Raw genomic sequence first — 27,435 nt, 5'->3', positions numbered from 1 at the left:
ATACTGCCCACCAAGTACCATCAAAAGTGCATAAAATCAAGATGATTCAGCATGAAAAATACATCACAATCCATGCATAACTACTTGCTATAATAAATTATAGTGAGGTACAATGAGAATAAACTGTAGGCAAAATGAATGCACCAAGTTAACCATAGACTGTCAAAGCATAACCAACATCAAGCGGGCATAAATCAACATGTGATAGTCATATAGACATTGAGCAAACACCCAAGTATGTCAAAGGAATTCGTCAGTAAGCTGGCATACCCCCTATGTAATAGGGCAAAGTGTACACAACAATGGCAAGACTTGACACAAATAGGTGGATGCTCAAGGAGTGCAAATCCCAAATCAGCCCAAGTACATATGTGAGGATCATGGCATATCAACCATGCAACATCCAAGTGAAGATCCTAGTCTTAAGTGTCTGAATGCTCAAGTAGCATAAACTCACTTGCTCTATGTTTGTCAAGCGTATCAAGACACTCCCACTGGCACAAAAGTTGTAAATGTCAATCAAGAAATCTCGGACAAAGCATGTAAGAGTGCACCAGTGATAAGTGTCCAAGATCAAGCATCAATGAGATATCCTGAGCATATAGGTTCCGTAGCATCCATAGACATCACGTACATCCAAACTGTAACTCTAACAAGCCAAGAAATAGCCAAAGTAAGCTCCGAGAAATCAAATGTCAAGCCCAAGTAAGCCACAGTAACAATCAACTCCAAGACAATGTAACTAGTATGTATAGAGATGGCATAAGCCAAGTATGTCAAGATTGGTCAAACATAAGCAAAGTACATGCCATAAGCATATCAAAGATGGAGATCAAAATGCTGTGAAGTGAGCGCAAGCTCAACCAATGATCCGAGAGAAAATCCAAGCTCTATGTCGATCCCCAAGAGTCACTACATCAATGTATACATCCAAGACATAGCCCGAATCCAATAGGCATATCCAAACATAAGCAGCTTCAACCCTAAATATTCCAGTAGCAAATAAATATCCAAAACTAAGCAAATAGTGGCTTAATCCAAGCTCAAAACCATAGGCATACTTTCCCATATGTATAGGCACCAATCGGGCATAATCAGGCATTAAATGACCATGTAGCATAAGTATAAAATGTAATGACAGGGGGTTGTCCTATTTGGACTACTTGTGGACTGTGTAAAATAGTCAATGACTAAGCAAATTCATCCCCAATAGGATCTCACATCATAGGCATGCATTCCCCTAGCATTCGGAGAGCATTCAAGACCAATTGGGCAACCAATGTTAATGCCAAAGTGGTCCAGACATAAAATGCTAATGTGGTACTATTGTGGGCTTCTTATAACAAGTGTATAATAGTCCCAAATTTTAAGTAAATCACATCAATGCTCAATGCCAAGGCTTGGGATCAAATGCCAAGCATAAACCAAGTGTATAATGCCCAAATGAGGCTGCCAATGATTGGGATGAGCTATCTAGGGGTTGCCATAAAGTGGCGCAAATTCATGCTGATTGTATGGGGTTTTTTCTCACATTTTTGTGCTGGTCAAGGTGGTAGGAAGCTCAAGGGGGTGCCAAAGAAGGCACACAATAAGCCTAAGGTGTCCCACAAAGGCATATGTCAAGATATGGAGCCAGCAAGATACAATGGTTCTGTCCCCTTCTTCTTCTCACACTTGTAGACCTATAACCAGCATGAAACCTTGAAGAAGATGAATAAATACCTTTGTTGGAATGCCTTGAGGGCGCCCAAAGGAGCCGGGTAGGTACTCGGAAAGATGGGGAGTGATGGGAGCTTGAGAGACTTAGCTACGGCTGTCGGGAAGGAGATCCAATGAGCATAGGTAATCAATAAGAAGCTAAAGGAGTCATGAACCAAGTTTGAGTAGTCATAAATCCATGCTCTAATACCCGTTGATAGGTGAGAAGGATCGAAGCTTGCTTGGAAGAGCTATGGTGAGAGAGCAAGAGTAAGAAAGAGAGAGACACAAAATGGGAACTCCAACAGTCACAATGTGTGACCGAGCCTTTCTTTATTCAAACTGTCACTAAAAGAATAAAGAATAAAGTGATGGCGACGGGCGCTCGCCATCTGTAGTGTGTAATGGTAGGTACTGTCAGTATAGTAATACACGGGTGGCTAGGCAGAGGCGCCTTTACCCCCAGTAGAAAGACTCAATACATACCTCAAGAGGAAGAAACAATGGTTGCCATGAAATCTTGTGTTGAAGCTTTGAATCGAGGCTGAAGCAAAGGATAAAGAAGCTCCTTGAATGGTTAGCTCTGATACCAGTTGAAAGGTAGAGCTTGAGTGGAAGTAGACAAGCAGAAGCAAGAGAAAATCAAGAGCTATGGCAGATGGAGCAAGAGAGAGAGACACCAGATGTGGAAACTCCAACAGTCTTCCCTTATTCAATAGTCATGAAAAGAATAAAGAATGAAGTGACAATAATGAGTGCCCTTCACTTGTAGTGTACAAGTGTGTGGGTACTATTAGTGTAATGAATACATGGGCACAAGTGGGATTACCCACAACATGTCTAAGTCCAAGGTAAGTAAGAAGGATTCAACAAAGACGCCAAGGAGAATAGCTCAAGTAGCGCATTTGCCGATGAGGGTAAAGCATCTTAGCAAATGAACCAAGAGACCCAAGTCCTTAAGACCCAAGGCAAAGGCTTGAAAGAAGGGAAGAAGTGCACAAGGAGCATCTGAATGGAGTGCTTCCCATAAAGGCATAACACAACATGGCAACAAATGAGCCATGACACCTTGAATAGTCTTGAGAAGTGTCTATATATTGTATCTTTCTATTTCATGAATACAAGGACTCTCTATTAATACATTGTGTTCCTTTCTACTATGCCATTTTTGTGCCTTTTGATAGGTTTCAACTTAAAGTCTCATGAAGGTTCATAATTGTGGGGAGGCACTATAGTTCTTACCCAATGTAACTAGCTTGTAGCTAATACTAGTAGGTGAGGCCAACAACTCATCCAAGATATGAAACATCACCTCATCATCATTCGATCGAGCTCCTTGTGTAATGAAATCCTATCGTCTTCTTCTATCCCTCAAAAAATCATGCTCCATGGGTAGTGAACCAATAAATACATATAAACACTAGTAGCCAAGAGAGAAGCATATAATTGTTGGACCTTGTTGAGGGCATATAGGGCTATTGTAACTTTGTGGACCTAAGCTCTTTTAGAAGCTTTGGCTTTGCATTCAACATTATACCTAGCTTGAACTATCTTTAAGACATTCTCTACTTCAACCATGTCTAGGACATCAATGTCTTCAAGGCTTGTCAAGAGAAGTAACAGATTTCTCAAATGACATATCCTAAGCTCTGCTTGTGTGATTGTTTGCAAACTTGCATGTATGCTTATCTAACACATGGTGCTATGCTAGCACTTGAATGTATAACAGGTGCCACATTAGCACATAATGGAATTTACAGGCTTTAAAGGCCATGATTGCTAGTAGCAAATGTTCAAGGATTCTCTCTCACCTACTTTTGAAAGTGAAGAACAAACTCAAATACACAACAATACTTTTTCGACATCATGTTATAAGAACATAGAACCACATTGTAAATTTATGCTTGCTAATTGTAAGTGGTGTTTGTAGGAACATGGAGAACTTTTTAGATGTAAAATGATTTTGTATTAATTGAATATCAGGGCTTACATCGATATATGCAATAATTGAAGGATGCCCAAACCCTTGACTATGATTTACAACAAGTGGTCCCATTACCATGCATTGCAATGCCATCCGTCATGTCTTGTTCAAGCATTCCAAATGTAGCAGGCCATTTGCAGAGAGGGCAGCTTTAGTTTGATAGCAAAGATGGATTTTGTACCATATAGTAGCTAGAATTATGTTTGCCATCATCTTTTCTTTGAGAAGGGTTGGTACCCAGAGCAATAGGAACCACTTATAAAGGAGATCTTAGTTTGTTTGATCCACTTCTTATACATTCTTTGTATACTTTAAGGACCATTAATGAATATGAAGGGAACTACTGTCATTCCATCCATCATGATAATGGAATCATCAACCATTGAGGCCACTTTAACGTATTCATCATTAGTTCTAATTGTTGGATAAAGGCTAATGGCCAATAGCCGAGTGAGAACCCCTTGTATTTGTACACACTATACAATCATATATAAGTGAAGATAACAAAGAATAAGGGACCTCGCATCCCACCATTGCTTCCCTCTCAATTGGTAACATAGCAACATTTGGTGTTCATAGAAGATCATGCTTGGAGAGAGGAGTGCGAGGAGTGAAGCTTTGTCATAACGGTTGAGGATTCAAGCTTCTTTCTTTGAAATTGATACTTGCCACTTGCATATTCCTAGATGTATTATTCTTATCATCGGGATCATCATCGGGATCTAGATCTAAGTCAAGTAGGTGCTTGAACGATTAAGGCTCGATTTGGGGCTACAATTGCCCTCTTTGATAATGATTTGATAGCCATTTGTGGCTAGATTTGGAGGAAAAAAACTTAGCTTTGGATACTCAAGAAGAGATCCTAGTACATGGTTTTGATGAATGCAAGCATAGGGTTAGGTTGCTTTTCAAGGGGTCTACTTGGATCTAGCAAGGGACTTGCTTAAGCTAAGGTATGCTTGTTTTCAAAGTAGGGGGTGTGCTTGTGTTTGTATAAATAGCATATATATATATATATATATGATAATTTGTCGAGATAGTGATGTTTATGGGATGTGCTATCGATCCATGCACTCTAAGAGGCTATTTATATTAAAAAAAATCTATATTGATACATTTTTGTTAGTCAAATGCTTCCCACATTTTTCATTATCTGGAAGCTAGAGGGCATCCATTTTATCACAAAAACTTTCTACTATTATGTTGACACTCTCAAAGTTTGTGTATTCTAATGTGAAGATATTGTATTATGTGCATATGGTGTATGGAAAAAGCTTGGTGACTTGTATGAAAAAGAAAGTTCAATCTCACAAGTTTATTGATTGAAAAATCTCATTGATCTCCACACGGAGGAGAGGGATTTGATGTCTAATCACCTCAATGAGTTTTAAGACCATGTTTAGCCAACTGACATATCAAAAGATTGTCTTTCATGATTCCAGTGAGGGCCACCTTGCTTGAGAGTATACTTTTAGGACTACCATTAGTAACTCCACACTTGCAGGTGGTCTTACAAGTGCCAATGTTGACAGCAACTTGCTCACCAAGGAGGTGAATAGAGAAAACAATGCAAGGTCAAAGAGCTCTAGTGCACTTATGGTGAGAGGAAGGTCAAATACTAAGGAAACTCTCGTGAGAGAGGTAAATCACGAAATAAGTCATAGTGAAAAAGATGTAGAATACTATTATGTAATAAGAAGGGACACATAAAAATGGATTGCTACAAGTGGAAGAATAAGCAAAAAGCCAAGAAGGAAAATGAGGACAGCGACAAAGAGAAAAGCAAGGCAACAATTGACAAGATTAATGCATGTGGAAGTGATGATGGTGATGTCTTGTTTGTATCCTCTTTTGGTGGTGCATTCTTGGTTGCAATGGATAATGGCACGTCTCAAAATTGGCTTATGGATTTTGGAGCAGCATTTCATGTTACTCCACATAGGGCGTGGTTCTCTACTTATAATACTAGAAAGAGAGGATGCGTTTTGTCTTGGAAACAACTATGCATGCAACATTGTTTGCATTGGGAATATATACTCGTGTTTGCCAAATGGTTTTTCTTTTATCTTGTAGGATGTATGGCATGCTCCAAACTTAACAGAGAGTTTTATTGGTATAGGAGAACAACTTGATGTTTGTGGTTATAGAGTGATATGTGGTGATCATGTGTGGAAGATTTGCAAGAGATCTCTTATTGTGGCCACAGGGACGAAATATGGTAGTTTGTATCCATTGTATATTTCTAGTTTTAAAGACCATGTTCTAGCTATCATAGAAGAGCTATTTTTTTCTTTAAGACATCCTTATTTGGGAAATATATTAGTCTAACTGAAATGAAAGCTCTAAGCTACTCGAACTATCTTCATTGTCTAACATTTTATGATCTTGGTTTATTTGAGCATTGTCTCTTTGGAAAGCAGAAACTTGTCCAATAAGAGAGGTAGTAGGAGTAGAAGACTATCATGTCTTGATTTGGTTCATAGCAATTTGTGTGGGCTAATACCCACAATTTCATTGGGTAGACTATTGTACTTTGTCACTTTTATAGATGATGCCATAAGGAAGGTTTTGACTTATCCTCTTTGTAAGAAGAGTGTTGTGTTGGATGCATTTCAAAAGTTCTTGACATTTGTAGAGAATCAATTACACAAGAAGCTTAAGTGCTTGAGGACTAGTAATGGTGGAGAGTATACCTCCATGCCTTTGTGAACTCTTTTGCAAGCCATGTATTAAAATAAAGAGTTGACAACTCCAAATAATCTTGCCCAAAATAGTGTAGTTGAGAAGATGAATATGACCATTTAGGAAAGGGCTTGTAGTATACTCTCTAATGTTGGTCTTACTAATGGATCGTGGGCTGAAGTTGTACAGATAGCAATGCATTTGATTAACGGGTCTCTTAGCAAGCCTTTGAATAGCAAGATGCTAGAGGAGTTATGGTCTGGCAAGAGACCTACTTAAGATCACTTCCGTATTTTGGGCTTTGAGACATTTACATATATACCTAGGGACAAGTAATGTAAGCTTGATCCTACGTCTAAGAAATGCATTTTTGAAAGCTATGAAGAACCATGTGAAATGGGCTATTGCTTGTGGGATCTTGAATCAAAGAAGGTAGTAAAGAACCATGATGTTATCTTTAATGAGGATAAAATGCATCATCCACCCATTAAAACAATTGAGATTCATAGAGTAGTGTTTCAAGTGGATGGGTAGCTAAGACGAGTAGATTATACGATTTGTTCAACATGATACATGGCTTGGATAGCCAACAAATGCTAAGGTGAGAGTGCCACAAGATGATGGTACAACCTCATCTTTTATAGGATAGACAAATGGGATAGCTAGAGGGTCCTATTAAGCCAATCATATGCAAAGTCTATGTGAGTTTCTAGACCACTAGATAGATATACTCTATCTCTAGATTGTGTCATGTTTATGGATTATGGTGAGTGTTTTTGTTATGTGGATGCTATGACTAGGAATGATAGTCATAAAAGTGGAAGAGGGGTATGCAGTCAAAGATGGATTCTTTGGACAAGAATGCTACTTGGGGATTAGTTCCTTTGCCTAAGGGCAAACATGTATTGCCATGTAAGTGGTTAGTTGAATGTATCTCCATTTGATGCATTTCTTGAATACAAGGCAAGTAGTCACAGAAAAGCACTCAAAGGGGAAATTTTTTTTTTCATGGATGAGGATCTTACTCTCACCCAAGTGGCACATAGGAGAGAACACGCATATAGTTGAGTTTCCTTCTTTTTAGTAGCTCACTCTATCTTCGCTTTTTTTGGCTTGCTCGCTTCTTCATTTTTCACCTTTCTTTGTTTTGGAGACATTGATGGGCTTTTTGGGACTAGAGAGAGGTGCTATTCTTGGATGGGAGATCTCTCTGGAGTCTCCCCTACTTATTCTTCCCTATCCATTTCTCCCACGGCTTCTTAGATAATGGTGGTCAGCACCTCCTCTAAACCCTATCAAGGATGCTTTTGATGCAAGTGTTTTCTGGTGTTTGACTCGGTTGTGGTGGTGGGCGATGGTGGCGCGGGCGACTCACCCCTACAGGTCTTTGGCTCAAGGACAATGCCTTCGGCTGATTATTCGATCATTTTGTGGATATAGGCATTTAGATTTACTTCATCTAGGGCCCCTATTGCATCACTTTTGAGCATTGGCATTGGGATCTGAGCCACGAGGATATTATATCGGTGTCTGGAGAACAAGGCATGCACCATCTTGGTCTGCAATTGGATGGTGGGACCATAGATATCTACTAGACTAATCTCGTCATTAGTGTGCACCTTTGTCTTCAGCATATTCAACACGCTATAAGCATCCCTTTTTGTTGGCCAACGTAAGGCCTTCTCCACTATCTCTAGGCTAAGCACAACTTCTATCCTTTTAGGGGAGCCTTCTTTCCCTTGAAGGGACATACTTTGTCAGTGGCCCATAAGAATTACTGACTCATGAGTCTCCTTTCATCATAGCAGAGATGGTATCTAGATCAACCGGCATGGTTTTCTAGGTATCCACCTCAACTCTCACAGTTTTTTATATGTTGCCTAAGAATATTAAACTGGTGCCCCAGTCTTCTATTACTCGTGTGTTTTGCATCCAAGGTTAGCCTAACATGATATCCTAGTCTACTCTCTTCATGACTATGAAGTTCACCGAGAATTGGACTCCTACTATCTTCAAGGGCCAATCCTTTAGCACTCCAAATGGCCTAATCTTCATTCCATTAGCTAATGTGACATTAAACCTAGCGGTCTCTCCACATGTGAGTTACCCAAGCCTGGCATGGTCAGGCAAGTTTGTTTGGGTAATGAGATACTGACCTGCTTTGTTTGTGCTCGGATCATGATGTTCAATAGGATTGAGGTGGCCTCCCCATCAAGTGTCTCAACTCCGAGTGTCTTGAATTCGAACCAGCCCCAAGGGTACGGATGGCACAATTGCCAAACTAATGGAAGGTTTTTACCTAGGGCATGATTAGCTTGCTCCTTTTTGGGACATCAAGATGAGATATGTGTTGGTTAACTACAAGTCCATCACACATGATGGGGCCTTGGTGCTATCCTCCTAGTCCTCTACCTCTTCCCTTGCCTAATGCCATCACCAGTACCAATCTGAAATCCATAAAGATAGGATTTCCCTCTTCGTCATATGAGATGTAAGGGTTTACTTATGCTTCTCATCCTCGTTCAACTCCTCTACATAATGTATCAGAGTGTCACTCGGTGGATGGGTTACAATGGGTCCAGGTGGTCTAGGTCTCCTTGTAGGATTAATGTCCATCATAGGGACTACTGACTTTGAGTCATTGGGTGTGCTGGGAGAGCTAATGAAGCTCCCCTTCCAAGGTTTGAAGGCATATTCCCCAGGTAGTACAATTGATTGTACGATTGTGGGTACGAAAATCCGTTCGGCAATCTATAATGCATTGGGTCGTGCCCAAACCTAATGCAATTAATGCAGGTCTTGACCTAGGTCCAAGCATTCAGTGGGGAGGTAGTTTCCTTTGGAATGTACGCATTGCACATGAGGTCATGTGGGCCTTCTCACCATATCCTAAAGCTTAGCCATCTAAGTTCGTATTTGTCAACTCTTGGCTCTGGTCTTGATGCCCTTTCCCTTATCTTGTGTGTTTTGGCTAGATCTCTTGCTAGTGGTTGTAGCTCTCTCCGAGGATCTAGTGGCAGTGCCATCTCGAGTTGTGGATCTAGACCTTCTCTCCTCGAGCTGGTCATCTACATGTATGGATTCTTTAAAGACCCTAGCTAGCACATCCCTTTGAAAGTTTGAGTTGCTCACCCCAAGGCCTTGTAGAGCTCTTTGCTTCGGATTCCGTTTATAAATACAGTGGATACTGCTCATTTGTTAGGTTGCTCTACTATTGGGATTCTCTTTAAAGAGACTTCGCACATATGTGACATAGTCTCAGATGTCCTTCTTATCCTTTTGGTTGACATTCATCAACTTGACAATGAGGTTGTCAGAGTATCCTACTTCGGAGAATCTCTTAATGAAGAGACTCTTAAGGTTATTAAAATCATTCCGTTTGACATTATCTAGGCTAGTAAACCATGTTTGTCCTTTATCTCCTAGGCACAAAGTCTGAAAGCTTGTGCTCGTTGAGCTAGGTCCATGATGCCATTGGCCTTGCATACTTTCTCAAACTACTCCATAAAGATATGCAGGTCATTACCAGGTTGATACTTGTCAAGTTATTGGGCAACTTGTAGGTATTTTAGTCAGGCTCTTAGAGTTCAACATCGTGATTCCTAGTCTTGCAAGCAACATAATCGTTAGGGCTGCTCCACTCTACTTTGCAGCTATATTGTCTAAGAGTCACTTCGTGAGAAGCTCACTCACCATAAGATCATCCTCTTATGCTCTCTCTTGCTTAGCATTAGATCCCACCCTAGTTCTATTGGTGAGAGGAGCTAAGACACATTGGACCTTGTGCATTTCTATGTTTTGTCTCAGCTTCTGAGCTCGCTGCTCTTGGTTGTAGACAGCTATGCTTTGCAGCACTTTCCTTGCCAACCTTCTCTCTTCCTTGAGATCGACTATGATGTCCTCGGTTGGTCTACCATGGTGTACCATTTTGGTTTGCAGGCTGTATTGGTTTACCATTTGCTTAATGTCAATTGGGAATTCTCCCAAGTCAAGCTCCTTATCTATAGGATTGGTGCTGGTTCCCGACATGTCGATAGTTTCTTGAGCAACTAGTGTGTTGATAAGATTGATTAGATCGGGCAAAGCTATGCCCCTAATTGTATAGGTTATTTCTCCCTTCTTCATCACTTGTTAATCTGCAATTGCCTCCTTCGGGTCATTCTGGTCCTCTGGTTATATCTAGCTTCTCAGGGTTTGCTTCTATTAGTGGGTTTGTTTCTTACTTTAGGCCTTGTTAGTGTGTTCCTTGTTATACAAATCAGTTTGCAATGTTACATGAATTGGACACACGGGTGGTGGAGTAGACTTGTGCCAAATTAGGCTTTCTCCTTTTCCATGTGCACTTCAAGTGTTTATGAGATGAAGTGTGTGAATTGAAACACAATCGATGCAGATCACACTCCCTTTAATTGATTTCAACTAATGCTAGCTCTCCCGTACAAGTGGCGGCCACTCATAGTGGTCCACTCTAGGTCCCTATTATATGTTTGAAGTGTGGTCTAAAGAGTAGCGAGTTTAGGTTGTCCATCCAGACCTCTATTGGGGCATGATCAATGATCTCATAGTTAGGGCTTTGTCTCTATAGGGTCTAGGAAGGCCAAAATTTTCCAGAAAGTGATGTTCGTCTTTCTATATGATTTCCAAGTTTTTTGGTTCGATTCTCGTAATCAGACGTTTGATTTTGGGCTGTTTGATTCTAGATTGTCCGAGTCTGATTCATTCAAACCAGACGGTCACATTGTTCAAATTTTGGGGTTGTTCGATTTTGGATTGGTTCAAGTTTGTTAGATTGGATGATCTAATTGCATTTGATTTTGAAAATTGGATATCTTTAGGTAGTCACACGATCCGATTTTGGAAATTGGACGGTTCGAACGAAATGGCAAAAACTATTACAAACCTGTCAAAAGTCCATCACGATGCTCTCATGCCTCGTCCTAGTCCTTGGCAAGATCTAGGATTAAGGCGTCAATGATCAAGACAACTCACCTATAGCCCGCGAATGCATCTAGTCGCATAAATCAAAACTCTCCTTGCCTCCCTACTGCCTTGCAACAAACCTCTCTCTCTCTCTCTCTCTCTCTCTCTCTCTCTCTCTCTCTCAACTCTAAATGCAAAAATGAGCTCTCCTTTGCTCTCTTAGCCTCTTAAACCCCTTGTTCTTCAGTCTTCCACTCCCCTTCTTCTCTCTTTCTTCTCTCGATGCACGGAAGCCCCTTTCTCTCCCTATTCTTTCTTGTTTACAGCACCAACCCTATTGTTTGTTTCTATGTTTTTCCTTATTTTTCCCTACGTAAATGCATTCAAGCCACAAACAAACACCCAAGCTAATCCAACCTAATCACCTAAACCTTAAAAACCAAAACATTTACTTGCAAAAGAGATTGAATGCCTTTCAACTTGCTTCCTACCTATCTCAAGTGCCGGTTTGGGGAAGACCCCACTCCAATGCTCGATTCAAAGCATACAAGCACTCAAAGCTTGAATGCGTTAATCCCGTCAATGGAACCAAAATGTGGGAGCTTCTCCACCACAATCCCTTACCCTCATACACTCACTTCCTCACTCCCTTACACTTCCTCTCTTAAGCACAAGCACAAGCAAGAATAAGAAGAAGGAGAAGAAGAGCTATTTTTGGGAACACACAAGAATGAGCTTCTTCATTCACTTTTTTCCTTTTTATACATGCCCTACTCCTCTTTGGGTGCCCATCCTTTTTTACATGACCAGCCATTTTAGCCTAGGTTCTCTTTTCTATTCCCTTCCTATTTACATGGTCCTTCACCCATGCCCGTCTACATTTACAAGTTGCAAAAGAGAGAGCCTAGTGCTCTTTTACAAGGATTTAGGATATGCTTTTATATTTAAAATGTGACTTTCCCCTTTTGTACTTGCCTTGGATTTTTGAGATTGCTTCTTGTGCTTTTGGCTCTTTTCCTCCCATTTTCTCCATTGGGCCACCTTTTTTCACTCTATTCTCTACATCTTTTTAATTTCCTTTGCTCTCTTTGTGCTTTCTTTGCACTGGGGTTAATAGGAGTCTTCACTTTTTTCTATGTGAACTTTCTATAAATATATGTATGTATGTGTGTGTGTTTGTGTGTAGAGAGAGAGAGAGAGAGAGAGAGAGAGAGAGAGAGAGAGAGAGAGAGAGAGAGAGAGAGAGAGAGAGAGAGAGAGAATCCAATAAAAAGGGGAGAGAGAGAGGAGACTAAGGCCCGATTCACAAACACTGACTAGAAGGGACATATTAAAGTTTTGTGGGTAGGGTTTCTTCAAACCTAATGGGCAAGTGATCATAAAGATAACAAATGCCTTTCCATTGGGCGAATTCCAATTGGTGAAATGGTAAAATCATTGCATGATTACTAGTAGTTCACTAGTTCAAGTCCTACTTATAACGAGATTTGCACTTTGCCATGGTTTGATGATAGGTGGCTTGGTTACATCGAGTATCTTCTCTTCCTACAAAAGCTTTTTTCAACCAATTAGTTTTTTCCACATTAGTAGCATACCCTTGGACACATTTTCCGTTTAAATGTTTGTGAACTTAGCCTAAGCATGGAAGTGGAGAGATAGAGAGAAGTATAATTTATAGGTTTGGAATCATTGTACGGTTGCCAAATAGGATGGGAAAGTGCTTATATATTTGTCTCACTTATGATATAGTATAGATAACATAGTTTAAAAGTATAGATATAGGAAATTTAAAACCCCGAACATGTTTTACCATAAATAAAATGTCATTACTACATATTCTATTACTCAATGACTTCTATGATGACTCAACATATATGTAACTTTTTTATACAAAAGAATTGGACATCTCAAAAATATGTGTTATGTAGTTTTCATACATTAAAAAAATGATATTTTAATGTGCATGAATTTATTTATATGTACAGTAAGTTAATTGTGATACTTGGCTACTTGCAAAGCTTACTAAATTTTAAATGCACCTCAATGTGCTTGGTACATGCATGGAACATGGAATTCTATGCAACTATTAATGTGCTATAACTATTAGTGAAGACAATGGTGGTAGATGATTGTCCAATATCCAAGTTAGCCAAAAAAAGCAATTGGACTGTGACTGTGAAAGTTGCCTTGTTATCATCACTTTTGCCAAATGTTCATGGACAATGCAATAGTTGATAGAACACTTATTGTTTCAAGAGGGAGTAGTGATCGAGATTAGATGGGGCTCTAGAGATTAAAATCTTCTGTTTTTGCTAGATTAGTCAGAGTTGAAGGAGAATCCAAAGCACTCAGACAAAGCCATATATTGCACTTCAGAGAGGAATCCCCAGCCCTGTTGTTAGGTGATGACAAGCTTGCCTATGGGAGAGTAGTTTGCCATGATCTAGCAAGCCCTTGGGCAACATTCAATTGGGAATCTTGATGCAGATGTAGGGGCAGCTGATCACATCCTACCAATCAATCTCGGGCCAAAGATGCCCATAGATTGGCAAACTTGCAGGAAATACTAGAGTAGTACTGTCTGTAAGCAGTCATGTGTTCTTGTGTTGTCATCTCTTGCATGTCAGCCTCAGTTTAAGTCAAATGAGGACATTAGGAGCTCTTGCATTGTCTTTGTCTATCATTTTATGTTTTTTAGACACTTTAGATAGAGGGCACATTAGGGCATTTCTTCTTGTGCACTTTTGGCTATTTTTTAGGGGCTTGACCTCATTTAGGGTTTTACCTCTTTTTCACCTATATGTAGGTGGCTTGCCCTGTCATTTTCATTATCCATTATCCATCGTGATCCTTCATGATCAACCAGCCCTGCTCATTCTCTCATCCCCCTGCTACCATCTAGCACCTACACTAAAGCGTAAAGCTTCATGTTGGGGGTGACTGCGACAGCCTTGTACCTTCAGCCATTGCAATCACATTGTTCCTTCTCTCTCCTACATTCTGTCTTTGTCTCCTCCCGTGTTCACTTTCCTCTTTCCATTGTGCACTCTCACATGGTATCAGAGCCATGCGTGGGAGTCGGAGAACTCGAAGAGGAGCATGTTGTCTATGACAAAACTTGCCAGGTGTCATCCCCATGTGCTATAGATCTTGTGTTTTGAGTCAAACAAGGTAGGGCAGCCTCTTTCCAGCCCTTTTTTTGAAGGATGCATTTACCATGGAAATTTTGTGTTTTGCTCTTGGGTGGCCTATACCAGGTTGGGCAGCACCATTATTGCACCCAAGCAGTATCAAATAAGCTAGGCGGCATTCTATTAGCTAGGTGACACCAAAATAGACCTACATTTTCTATAGGAAAACCTCAGCACACATGCTGCAGAACCAAGCCCTACTTTATGTGCGTTTTTGTGCAAGTAACCCTTGTATCTTTGCATTTTGTGCAAAGAGGTCATCGGTCCTCCTAGGCGGCACATTTGCATGCTGGTGGCACATGTTCTTTGTTGGGTAGCTTGTTTATAGAAGAACCAATTTCTTTCTTTGATGTAATCTCACATGCTGCCAATGCAACACCCTTGTACTTTGCCTCAGTGGTGCTAGACAATGCAACCATTGGTTTCCTCTTGCTACTCCGATTGATCATTCCACTTCCAAAGCCAAAGGCATAACCACTCATAGACCTACAATCATATGAATATCTTACCCAATCTACATCCGTGTATCCAACTAGTTTCAGGGCCTTATCTATAAAACAACCCATAATCTACAGTGGACTTTGCATATCTCATAATCCATCTAACATAATCCAAATGTAGCTTTCTGGGCTTCTGCATAAATTGACTTATGAGCCCAACAACATAACTCAAATCAAGCATGGTGATAGTTAAGTAGATCAAGCTTCCAACCATTTGCCTGTACATAGTCACATCATCAATTTCAACTCCAGTGGGCTAGTCTTTATTGACCAAGATGACTTCTTTTTTGTGCTGGTGGGCCTCCATAACAAGCTAACTTTCGGGCAAATTTGTGTTTACTATAGGGACCAAGCAATCCTTGTACTTAACCCAACCCCTTCATTGGCTATGTTTACAGATTGAAGACCTATTTTCCTTTTGAATTTATTGCTCCCTTTCTCTACCCGACATTGTGTGTTCCCCTCGAGATCAAACACTCCCCATCTACCTTGCCTCAATTAATTTTCTTTTATACATGGCTCAACAGGCCCCAATTATCGGAAGGACACCTCTTATTGGTCACTTTTATTCAAATGGCAGTATCTTCTTTTGTTTTCTTGCAAGAACTTTATTGGAGAACATTTATGGCCGACTTGTATGCCATGAGGAATTGTGTGGTTCGGGATCTTTCAGACCAACCACCATCTTATTACTCTTTCTCGTTATATTTTTCCAAGGCTTCTAGTTCTCAATTGGCATTGATAACATCTCATGAGCAAGCGCCAGTCCTACCCTCTCTCTACATCCAACAAGCTAGATGGAATGGACTACCCCATATGGTCGTGCCGCATGGAGCATCTCCTCGACTACTATGACCTTTAGGATTTTATTATAGTCCCTATATCCCTACCTATTGTAGATCCTCATGGTGTGACTCCGAATTCGACAGCTTTATGGGATCAGTTGAATGCTACAACCCGCTCTCCTCTCCTTTTGAGTTGCACAGATTTTGTGCTCATGCATGTTAGACATATCCACACTACTGCAAAGATTTGGAGGAGATTGGTATCTCTCTTCTGAATCTAGACATTTGGGTATCGCTCATCTCTTGAGTTGAAGCTACAATAACTCTCTATCATTGTAGATTCCCCTACGATGGGGGATCACATCCATAGGATGGAGAAGATTTGAGATGAGCTTTCATTCCTTGGTATAGGCATCTCTTCGGAGGACCTAGCTGTGACACTTCTCTCACATCTTTTGTCACCGACATATGATATATTCTACACTAGTTCTCTCACTTGGGAGGAGCTAGTCGCATTAGTGCTTGAGCAGGATGCACGCCACAATGAGTAAGATTCTTGTGGAGCCCATGCACATGGCCATGCTTATGCGATTTATCTACAAGTAAAGAACAAGCCAAGCAGAAAAAAGGAAAGAGAAAGAAGTTGGAGTTATCTTTCAACTATGATACAGCTTTTGTGGGAAAACATAGAGGATATCCCACATGTCCTCATTGTGAAAAGACATTGCACCCGAGGAGAAGTGTTGGAGGATATACCCTCACCTTTATTCGGGAGTGGAGTGGATCTGTATCGGAGCCTTCATCTACCTCTACTTCATCACCCACTCTTTTCACTAAGTCAATATTTCCACATATTTATCAGGTGGAGGAGCCTTCTTTGATTGTCTCTTTCTCTGAGCAATCTTGGCTCATTGCTAGTGGTGCCTCTAGTCCTGACTCCCCAAGGTGACTTGCTACAGGTTCTCTATCCGTTCGAGGGTATAACTTTTCTTCGATGCCTAATAGTAGTATCGGCACCTTGCCTCTATTGTCTAACAATCTGTTGAGCTCCATTTAACGCTCTATATGTTCTTGACTTGGGCTTTCCTCTCCTCTCAGTTTATGGCCTTCCTAGACTCCAAACCCACGTAGTCTTTACCAAATTGGTCATCTTTATTGGGGATTCTTCTATTGGAGCCACTTTTGTGACAAGCTAGGCGGAGAGGGAGCTATCTATGCTCCATTTCCCTTCTTTTGTACAGGGCATCTTTCTATAGCCACACCCGTTCTCGATTATGCACCATAAATTCCATAGGTTCCATTCCATCCCCCACCATCTCCTCTAGTGGTTCCCTCATACGTTCCATTCGTTTCAAAGGGGGACAATATTGGTGATATGGCTTTGGATTTCCTGGCCCTTTGTGTTTCAAAGGGAGCTTTCCACAATCATAAGGAGTTGCTTTGCGATTTTCAATCTACTTTTTGGACCTTTCTTTTATGCGGCTACTCCTTTTATTTGTCAATCAAGCCACCATTCCTTGCCCCCTTGGCCCTTGGTTCCTAGTGTTTCTATGCAACTTATGGCGCATTCGATAGTTTCTCCCTATCGTCTCATAGTTAGGTTACAAGCTTAGCTCACCCATCCTCGACTAGAGTTTTTTGGAGTGATCCATTCGAGGCCTCTCCATTTCCATTTCCCTTTGGTGGCCTTCCATTTGATTGATTATCTATATGGAGAGGGGGTCTTGCTCCTTGGTTGGCTTTCTCCATTGATGGACTACATCGGCTTTGGCAATCTTCTTGCCACCCTTGGATCTACATCGCCTTTGGCCTTCCACCACATCCAAGATCTAAGAGGGGGGATTAGCAGTTATGTGTGTCTTGTTTGGTCATCTCTTGCATGTGAACCTCAATCTAAGTCAAACGAGGACATTAGGAGCTCTAGTATTGTCTTTGTCAATCATTTTATGTGATTTAGACACTTTAGATGGAGGGCACATAATGTATTTTTTCTTGGATACTTTTGGCTATTTTTTAGGGATTTGACCTCAATTAGGGTTTCTCTCTTTTTCGCCTAAATATAGACAGGTTGTCATTCCACTTTCATTATCCATTATCCATCATTGATCCTTTGTGATCAACCAACCCTCCTCATTCTCTCATCCCTCTGCCATGGTCTAGTGTCCACACTAACGCATAGAGCTGCGTTTTGGGGCTGGTTGTTGCAGTCTTGTACATTCAACCATTGCAATCACATTGTTCCTTTTCTCTTTTGCGTTCTCTCTTTGCCTCCTCCTCTTGGTGTTCTCTTTTCTCTTTCCATTTCGCACTCTCACACTGTCCAAGGATCATCTTGGTGTACTTTCCTTATTAGGCCAAAAGCCAACCTCTTAGTTCCCTACCTTTATTCTTGTGTGATGTGAGGATGTCTCAGCCTATCTGTGCAAGCTTATGTTAGCAGTCTAGTCAGCTCATCTATGAGTCTAGGCTATGCTTGACATTATTGGGTAGTTTAGATATTTTATAACAGTCATTTTAGTGATTATTTAGGCATTTATTGTTGATCAACCAGCATTAAATAACGGCCGACCAGCTGCTACATGTCGCATATTTTGGGCCTATTTATTCAATGCCTCCTCTCATTCAATCATCATCATTCTTTAGGTGGTCTTCCTGTTGGAGAGAGGAGCCAGTGCTGGTGTGTACGCAACCAGACTCATTGTACAAGGTCATTCTCGTGTTTAGTATATGGATTCCATTTCACGAGTACATCTCTAGGTTTGATTCCTTTGTAGTGTTATTTTGTTCTTTTGTTTTCTCTCTCTTCAGTCTTGTGTTCATCAATTTATTTATACTTCCATTGCTGTACCACTTTTGACATGGTATGAGATTGCAAGATTTAGATTCTTGCTGTGATTTTTCTGTTGATTACAAGCCTTTCTCCCCCTTACTGATCAAACCTACATTTTTCAAACCAACAACCTGCACTTTTAGCCTACGCCTAGACTTCAACCTACAATTATCAATTTGCTATATTCAATGCTCCACCAACCTACATTTTTTGTTTTCTGCCCTTAATCATGGCTGGGCAATTGCTTGTATAGACCGTTTTTGTTGTTTTTGAATGGTTTTTCTTTATTTTGTAACATTTGGCCTTTGTTATTGATTAGATTTTTTGTTACATTGCATGTGAACCCTCATTTTGTGAAGTATTTGTCGCTAGTTTGGCTGTAGTCTCTCTCCATATACTTTTTATCTCCTATATTTTCTTCTTCTCCTCTCCAAATGGTTTCTCCGTGCACTTCTACGGATGATAAGTTACATGGACCTAACTATCTTACATGGAGTGTTGTGATAAAAGCTTGGTTTGTACAAACACATATTGGATACATTGTATGTGGAGCTATTCCTAGGTCTCAACAACCTTTTCCTCTTCCCGACGATTTTGATGAGGACAACCATGAAACAATTGTGCTTACATAGGATTCGGACATTGCCCATGCATATTCTGCACTGCTTCGGTGTATCTCTAAAGAAGTTCTACCTACGATTATCTCCTATAGGATACCTCCAGAGATATGGTCAAAGCTTTAAATGTTGTACATGGCACCTTCCTCTATACGTGCTATAACCCTCTATGGACAACTTCAACAGATGAAGTTTGAGTCCAAGGACACCATTTAATCATTTTTGCTCTCCATGTTACATAGGTATAGGACTAGCTTCAACACATACAATCTATCCTTCCAGAGTCACATCTCGTGGATATAGTACTCTACAACCTCCCCCCGAAGTTTGATGAATGCGTTGGGGCCCAAATATCCTCTACATCTATAAGCTTTATATATATGTTCTCGATGCTGCTTGAGTATGAGACATCTTTGCATTTATAAGGAAGGCTCTCATCTCATTATGGTGGTTCTAGTGAGGCCTTTACAACTTGAAAGAGAGGTAACAAGAAGAAGAAATCAAAGGCCCAATATTATCATTGTGGTAAGAAGGGTCATTTGTGGAAGGACTGCAAGGAGTTAGTAACCTCACAAAAGAAGAAGAAGAAGCAGAATACAATCTCCTCCACCACGTCATCCTCTTCTTCAAACTTTGATTCCGATTCTTTGGCCAAAGAACTGTAGTCTATGGAGTGGAAGAGATCCACTTCTTCAAATCGTGAAAATAACTTGATTGCCTATTTCTCTGCTGCTTTCTAGTCCAAGTGATGCGGTCATCCCTCACAACTCTCCGGTGCCAAAGAGGGAGTGTGAGCGTGATGAGATGGGACAATCGTGCCTCATCTATACAAATATATAGGTGCATAGGTTCCAAAGAGGACGTTCTTGACACATCGAGTGAAGTCTAGCAGGTTCAAATCTTAGAGTGACATTGATATCCAGGTTCATGATGAGCTATATTTTCTTTGATAGAGCGCGAGCTTGGCTCCTAGGCTTGAGCTCACATGAGAGGACACTTTGGCGATCTTGGCCAAAGGGCAAGGAATCCATGGTCACATATATTCAAAGGCATTTTTTGGCAGGATCGTCTTGTATGCTACTACAAGACATTGTTGTGACAAACAAAAAGATCTGTTATGACTCTTCTCTATTTCTGAAGCTAGTACAATCGACATTGACGTCAAGTTCTCTTCGAGGCACCTTGGTGATGGCTTGATCACCCACTACTTGGGTCTCCATGGTTCTACTTTGATAGTTCTTTGTTGTATATAATTCTCATTGTCTCATTGTACTGTATCCGATCACCCATGATCTGAGAGAGGGTATTAGCAATCTAGTCAGCTCGTGTGTGAGTGTGGGCTCTGCTTGACATTATTGGGTAGTTTAGGTATTTTATAGTGATCATTTTAGTGATTATTGAGGCATTTGCTCGCCAACCAGCATTAAATGCTGGCTGATCAAGTGCCATATTTGGCATAATCTAGGCCTATTTATTCAATGGCTCCTCTTCTCGTTCACTCATCATCATTCTTCCAATGGTCTTCCTGTTGGAGAGAGAAGCCGATGCTGGTGCCCACACAACCAGTGACTCATTGTTGTACGCATCATTCTCGTGTTTGGTATATGGATTCCATTTCCTGAGCACATCTCTAAGTTCTCTTCCTTTGCAGTGTTCTTTTGTTCTTTGGTTCTTTTGTTTCCTTTCTCTTCTGTCTTGTGTTCAAGAGTTAATTTCAGCATTTGTCTATGCTTTCATTGCTGCACCACTTCTGACAGCATCTTGCTGTCTCTGCTTGACCAAATGAAGTATTTGAAGAGTTTCTCCAATTGTTGCCAAGAAGCCTTAAATTAGAGAAAGGGAATAATGAAGCTGCATACAGTGTAGAAGAGATCAAAATATTCTTCGTCACTGTTATTGTACCTGCAAGCGAGATAGGGGCTGAGAACCAATCATTGACCTTGCTTTTGAATTTTTGAGCAAATCACTTGCCCGAGAGATATTCCTATGCCAATGGGTGCCCCCAAGTATCTGATGCTCTCCTGGTCTGATGACTCTGAAGCCATTTTGGAAGACCCACTGTTCAAGTTCTCCCCAAGAGAGGAAAAGCATCCGCATCTTAGCTGTGTTGATTCTCAAAGTATGAGAGTGCAGCAAACTCATTGTAGACCTCAAGGAGTTCATCTATTGATGCTTTCTCTACAACCACCAGCAAGGAGTGGTCATCCGCAAAGAATGGTGCAGCATAATGTCTCCATTTGGTAGAGGAAGACCTTCGATTGTGCTAAACTGAATTCTCTCATCTATCTTCCGAAGTAGTGGGTCCATCACGAGGGCAAACAAGAGGGGGTGCTAGCGGACAGCCCTGCCAAATGGATTTCTTCAGAAAGGAGGGACTTCAGACAAGACAATTAATGCTCACCACCGCAAATGCATTATTGAATAGGGCTGCTACCATGTTAATGAATACGGGACCGATTTGAACAGCCTGAGAACACCAAGGATGAATGACCAGCTGACATGATCATAAGTCTTCTCCAGGTCCAGGTTGACCAGGATGAAATCAGCCTGCAAAGAAAGGACATGGTCAATCGAGAAAATCAGATTAAATAACACCATCATGGATGTGGTCACCAAACATTAAGCCGTACTGCCTGGGATGAATGATTCTAGAGGGAAGTACTTAATTCGAACAGCAAGTGCTTTTGCACAGATTTTGTAGGTAAAGTTGAGCATCGTGAGGGGCCGCCAATTAGAGACTTTGGTGCAAGTAGGAGATTTGGGAACCAGTTTGATCATCTCCTGATTAAAATCTTCCAACATAGAGTCTGAGCATCTAAAGTGGTTGACCAAATCTACCAGATCATTGGAGCATGCCCCCCATAGTTGCTGAAACAGTTCTATAGAGAGACCATCAGGACCTGGTGATTTCCCAACTTTCATTTGGAACACTACATCTTTGATCTCTTCAGTAGGAAAGGGCCAGTCTAGGGATAGAAACAACACAGCTACCAAGAAAATCCCTCATCCTCCTGTTGTAGTGTTGCAAGTGCCGACTATTGTGGCTAGATGGGCTTCAAAGGCTGAGGTAATAGAATGACTATCATGCGTCAATTCTCCTGAGGGCCTTCTAAAGTCTTCCACATTGATGAGCATTTGCTGCATCAAGAGGTCATTGAGCAAGATGGAAAGGGCTTCCAGCAGACATTGTCATGAGTAGGACACCAAGATGCACTCTCGCATTCGTTCTTGGGCCTTCTTCCTGCCAAAGAACTTAGCTAGTTCTGTGATAGCATGCAGGCATTCTTTCCATTTGAAGTCCACGGGCAGAGCCAGACTGGCAGACAGCAGCCATGTCCTAACGGCTTCCTTAAGGAATCACTAAGGATGAGGTATTTAACCTGAAATGGGGAGGGCCACATTCGAGGCTCCTTGCCAGCACAATTCTCAATGAGACAAAAATGGGTATGTGATCAGAGGCATTTACCTGATGAAGACCTTTGAGGTTGGGACAACCGCCTATCCACCATGCACCCTATGTCAGGTACATGTGTCCAGCCTGCTAGCTCTCCATGTAGAGCCGTTGTGGCAGTTATGCCACGTGAAGAACTTGTAGGAGTGCTCCAGGTCAAGGGTGACGATGTTCCTCAGCTTTGCCTGCTGAACAAGATCATCCTAGGCCTGTCTCTCCTCCAACAGCATGTAGGTGCCTCCATGAGACTGGATCATGAGGTGAGCATGTCATATTCCAGTCACCGATGAGTGTGGCCAATCTACAGCCTAGCTGAAATCTCAAATCCTCCTATTGTATTTTTCTTGTCACTGAGACATTAGAGACGTAGACTGAGGTCACAGCAAGTTCCTCAAATCCCACTTAAATCGAGGCGGCAATGCAGCTACAATCACCAGCTTTCCAAAGAAATGCTGGCTTGAAAGATTCTTGGACCAGCAGCAAGGTGCCACCGTGCCCTGTGCTAACGGCATCATGCAGACAAAAATAGTTTGGGATGGCTAGCTTATCACAGTTTGCCTCATCGAGCTTCACCTCCTGCAGGGCAATGACATGGGGCTTGCATTTTTGATCAAGCTACAGCAGACTTGTTTCTTGAGATCGGGACCCATTCCCCTCACGTCCCATGACAAAAACTTGAGCTTGGCTGAAAGCTTGGCCTTCTCAAAGTAGTTCAATCAGCGCATCCAAGAGTTCATGTCCTTCAATCAGGGCAAGATAATCCCTGTTCTTGCGGACAGTTTGATGAAGATTCTAGGATCGCCTTTGCTTTCATTGCGCTTCTGTGGCGTTGGTGGTTGGTTCCGTGTCGGAGTTCTTTTTCTAGCGGAGGGCGCCCCACGAAGTATAGGTAAAGCTCCTGCCGATAGTAGATTCGCATGTGGCTATCGGATCCTGTCGAAAGACAATGATATAGACACCTTGTGAACCTTAGCTCCTTCGGTGGCTCTGGGTTTGCATTCCTCATTGTGCTTCCATTGATCGTTCCGAAGGATCACGCCACCTCAGCCATGTCAAGTTCGGTAGCATCTAGCGTGTGCTTGTAGTCACGCAGAGGTTTCTGATTCTTCAGGCTCATCTCATCGATTCGTTGTTGCTTGCCTGACATCGTCAATGTGCATGGACGAACACCACACAATGCCTCAAGCAGGACAAGGCTGTGTAAAATATATTTTTGATGGATACAGTAATGAAAGCAAATGTTATAAATTATACCATCCATGAAGCGTATCTTAGTCAACCATGATATTATCTTTGTAAAAGATGCTATTCAATTTTTACTTTCATGTATGAAAGAGATAGATATATCTATGACACGTTTTTGCCTTCAATCTAAGATTATACCAAAATGGATGATGCAAACATTGTGTGATAATAAGTTGAGTGCATCATTGGCTAGTCATACTCGATCGAGCTCTCATGATACCTCTAATGTATTAGATTGTTATTCATTGACTATTTCTAGTTTGTGTGATAATGATGAACCTGCGACTTTTAAAGAGGCACAAAATTTAGAAAATTTGATGGGATGTTATGCAATTTGGGTACAATGCTATTATAAAAAATGGTACTTGTTTCTTATATGATTTGCCTCCTGACAAGAAGGCCATTGGTACCAAGTGAGTTTACAAGTCAAAGCGCAAGCCAATTGGTAGTGTTAATCGCTACAAAGCTGGACTTGTAGCAAAGGGTTATACTTAGCAGAAGGGCATTGATTTTGATGAGACCTTTGCTCCCACTTGTTGTATGCTTGTAGCATTTGTGCATTAACAACTCATAATAGTTGGAATGTACATCAATTAGACATCAAAATTACATTTCTAAATGGTTATTTACATGAGAAAGTGTATGTTTTTAGCCTCATGGTTTTGTGCAAAAGGGGCAAGAAAACAAAGTATGCTAAATTGAAAAAGGCTTTGTATGGTCTAAAGTAAGCCCCTTGAGCTTGGTATGAGAAGATACATACTTACTTGACTAAACACAGTTTTTAGAATAGTTGCAATGAGAGCACATTATATGTAGACATGAGGGTGATGTGCTAATGATCATTGTGTTTATGTTGATGACATGTTGCTCACTTGTCCTTATGAGAGACATTTTGTGGAATAAAAGGATGAATTGAATTCAGCTTTTGACATGTCAAATTTGGGATGATTACATCATTATCTAACATTCCATTTAATCAATAATGTGATGGAGATATTTCTTTGTGTCAAATAAAGTATGTTGAGATATTATTGCAGAGATTTGGACTTGAGGATTGCAAGCCTACTTCTAACTCCTATGAAGATAGGCTTGAAGATGATCCATCACAATGATGGAGATAGTTTTGATGTCTTCCTCTATCACCAAGCTATTGGATGTTTGATCTATATATGAATTATAAGGCATGACAATTAGTTTGCAGTTTCATAGATGAGTAGTTTTATGCATAGCCCAAGTAGTAATAAGCATTGGTAGGAAATGAAGTGGATCTTTCACTACTTAAGTGGTACTCGACACCTTAGGCTATTTTATCCCAATGGAAGATCATTACCACCAAATTTACATGTTTTTTAATATTCTAACAAGGCTTGTTACAATACTCATGTATCCACAAGTGGGTTTTGCTTCATGCTTGATAGCACATGCATATCGTGGTGGTTGAGCAAGAAGACCATTGTAGCCACTTCTAATTGTGAAGCTGAGTACATTGCAACTTTCACAACTACCATTGAGTGTGTTTGGATTAGATGCCTCTTCGTTCATTTGGATATTGGAGAGTCATCTACCACCACCATCTTCATTGATAGTCAGAGCCCATTGGTAGCTACACGAAATCTAATGTTCCATACATGTACTAAGCACATTGAGGTGCACTATCATTATGTCAAGGAGAGACATTTTACCAAAGAGATCAACTTGACCTATGTGCCAACATAGAATTCCCTTATAGATATTTTCACAAATTCTTTGCCTCATGAGATGTTTGAAGCTTTTCGCAAAGCTTTGGACTTACTTCCTTGGACTAATCTAATCCATTGGGCATGGCACTTCCCTATACATAAGTGCTAGCTTTCATTCATCACATGACTCCTAGAAGAGATTTATTACTATGTTTTGATGTGTGTGAATACACTTAGGACTATCGAAGTACTTTTTTCCCTCCTTATGAGGTTTTTTGTTCCCTTAGCCTTGTATATATACCTACTCAATCTTAGGGCATGCTAATCTTGTAAATCTTCTCTATTGATATCTCTCAATAGACTTTGAGTTTTTCTCAAGCTTCTTCTTCTCCAAGCTATGTACTTACACTACAACGACCCTAGATCCAACAAAGATTTGATTTTAAGCACGTTATTTTACATAGAAGTCACTCAAATAACCTTCTCTATTGAGATTGATGAGTTTGTAATACATATGATCTTGTTTTCATTGCTTTGCTTAGAGGTCAATCAAATAGCCTTCTTCTTTTATTACTTTTTGCTTCCGTATCTTTCTCCTTCCCTTCAAGCAAGAATGTATTATGTTTCTTGTGCAGAGATACCTTTATCTATTGTAACCTTGCAATGGAGGCTTCTTCTAAGGATTACGTCAAAGCATAAGCATTGTGGCATAAGAAGTATCCAGTTATTGGCCCCTTACATCCCAAAGCATAGCCAAGAAATCTAATAGTAGTATACTTTTCAACATGTATAACTTTGTCTCTATTTTGAGGTATGTGAAAAAACCCTAAATATTTAGCTAAAGTGTTGAGAACATATAATTGCATGATTGCCACATTTGTGTACATTGTATGATTAAACTTCAAATTTCTAGATCAAGCTTGGGGTCATGGTGGGTAAGTGTAGAATCTCACCCAAACTCGGCCCTAATGCTACCGAAATGACTTACAAATCCATCATGATCATAAACTAATACATGTAGAACAAGTCAAACCCCAACTAATTTTAAATGAACTGTTTAAGCTTTAAAGAAATGGCAAAAAAAAAAACACAAGTGGAACTCACATTTTCACAATCATCTTCTCTTGCAACCCTTTTTTTCGTCAAAAGTTTGATGGAGCCCACCTCAGGTTCCTCCATAGTAACACTTTTCTCCAACTCGTTCCCATTTTCTCAATCCTAAGTCTCCTTTGTATCTCCATAAACTCCTCTTCAGTGGGAAGTTTCTCTAAGTGCTCTTAAGCTTTCTGCAATAGCAAAGCCAAAGTACTCCACTAGTATTCAAAAAATTTGGGTATTGGCGTCTTGGAAGGAGACTTTTCATTGGAATCATCCACAATGTCCTTCTCCTCTTGATAGTACTCTACAATGATTTCTATATAGAAATCATGTTTGAACCTTGTGAACTTCTGAACATTATTGCGCAAAAGGAATTCATTCATAACTATGGGAAAGGAGGGAAGATTTTCTAAAATGAGGGACTTAAGACCAATTGAGATGTCTTTCAGCTCCTCCTCTTCCATCAAAGCATTCTCTTTCAAGTTTAATATGTCAAGTTCCCTTGACAAAGCCTCCTCCTCAATGAGAAACACCTCCTCCATATCCATGTTAGCCTCCTTAGCATCTTGAACTCTCTTGCAAGTGGATGTAATTTAGTAATATCTAGTTGGATATGCTTCTTGGATGCCAATGCCTAATTCTTCATGTGGCTTCATGTCACATAAATTGTTGATATAGCTCCCCCTCATGAGAATGTTCATTCAAGATAACTCTTTTTTGATACTCCATTTATTGAAAATCACTTATAAAGCATG

General features: G+C 40.6%; 1 long non-coding RNA gene across 1 annotated transcript; it reads right to left on the bottom strand.

The window, feature by feature from the left end:
* Positions 1-20,084: 20,084 nt before the first annotated feature.
* On the bottom strand, positions 20,085-23,820 carry LOC148035092 (uncharacterized). The gene is made up of 3 exons (XR_015691224.1): positions 22,674-23,820; positions 21,675-21,754; positions 20,085-21,551 (listed from the first exon to the last, which is right to left on the bottom strand). It is a non-coding gene; the product is annotated as an uncharacterized LOC148035092 (long non-coding RNA).
* Between the last annotated feature and the right edge of the window lie 3,615 nt (positions 23,821-27,435).

This window comes from Lygodium microphyllum, chromosome 6, assembly GCF_053477565.2.
Source record: "Lygodium microphyllum isolate KBCC chromosome 6, Lygodium_microphyllum_v1.1.10, whole genome shotgun sequence".
Classification (NCBI taxonomy): Eukaryota; Viridiplantae; Streptophyta; class Polypodiopsida; order Schizaeales; family Lygodiaceae; genus Lygodium; species Lygodium microphyllum.
This window is presented reverse-complemented; position numbering and strand designations above follow the sequence as displayed.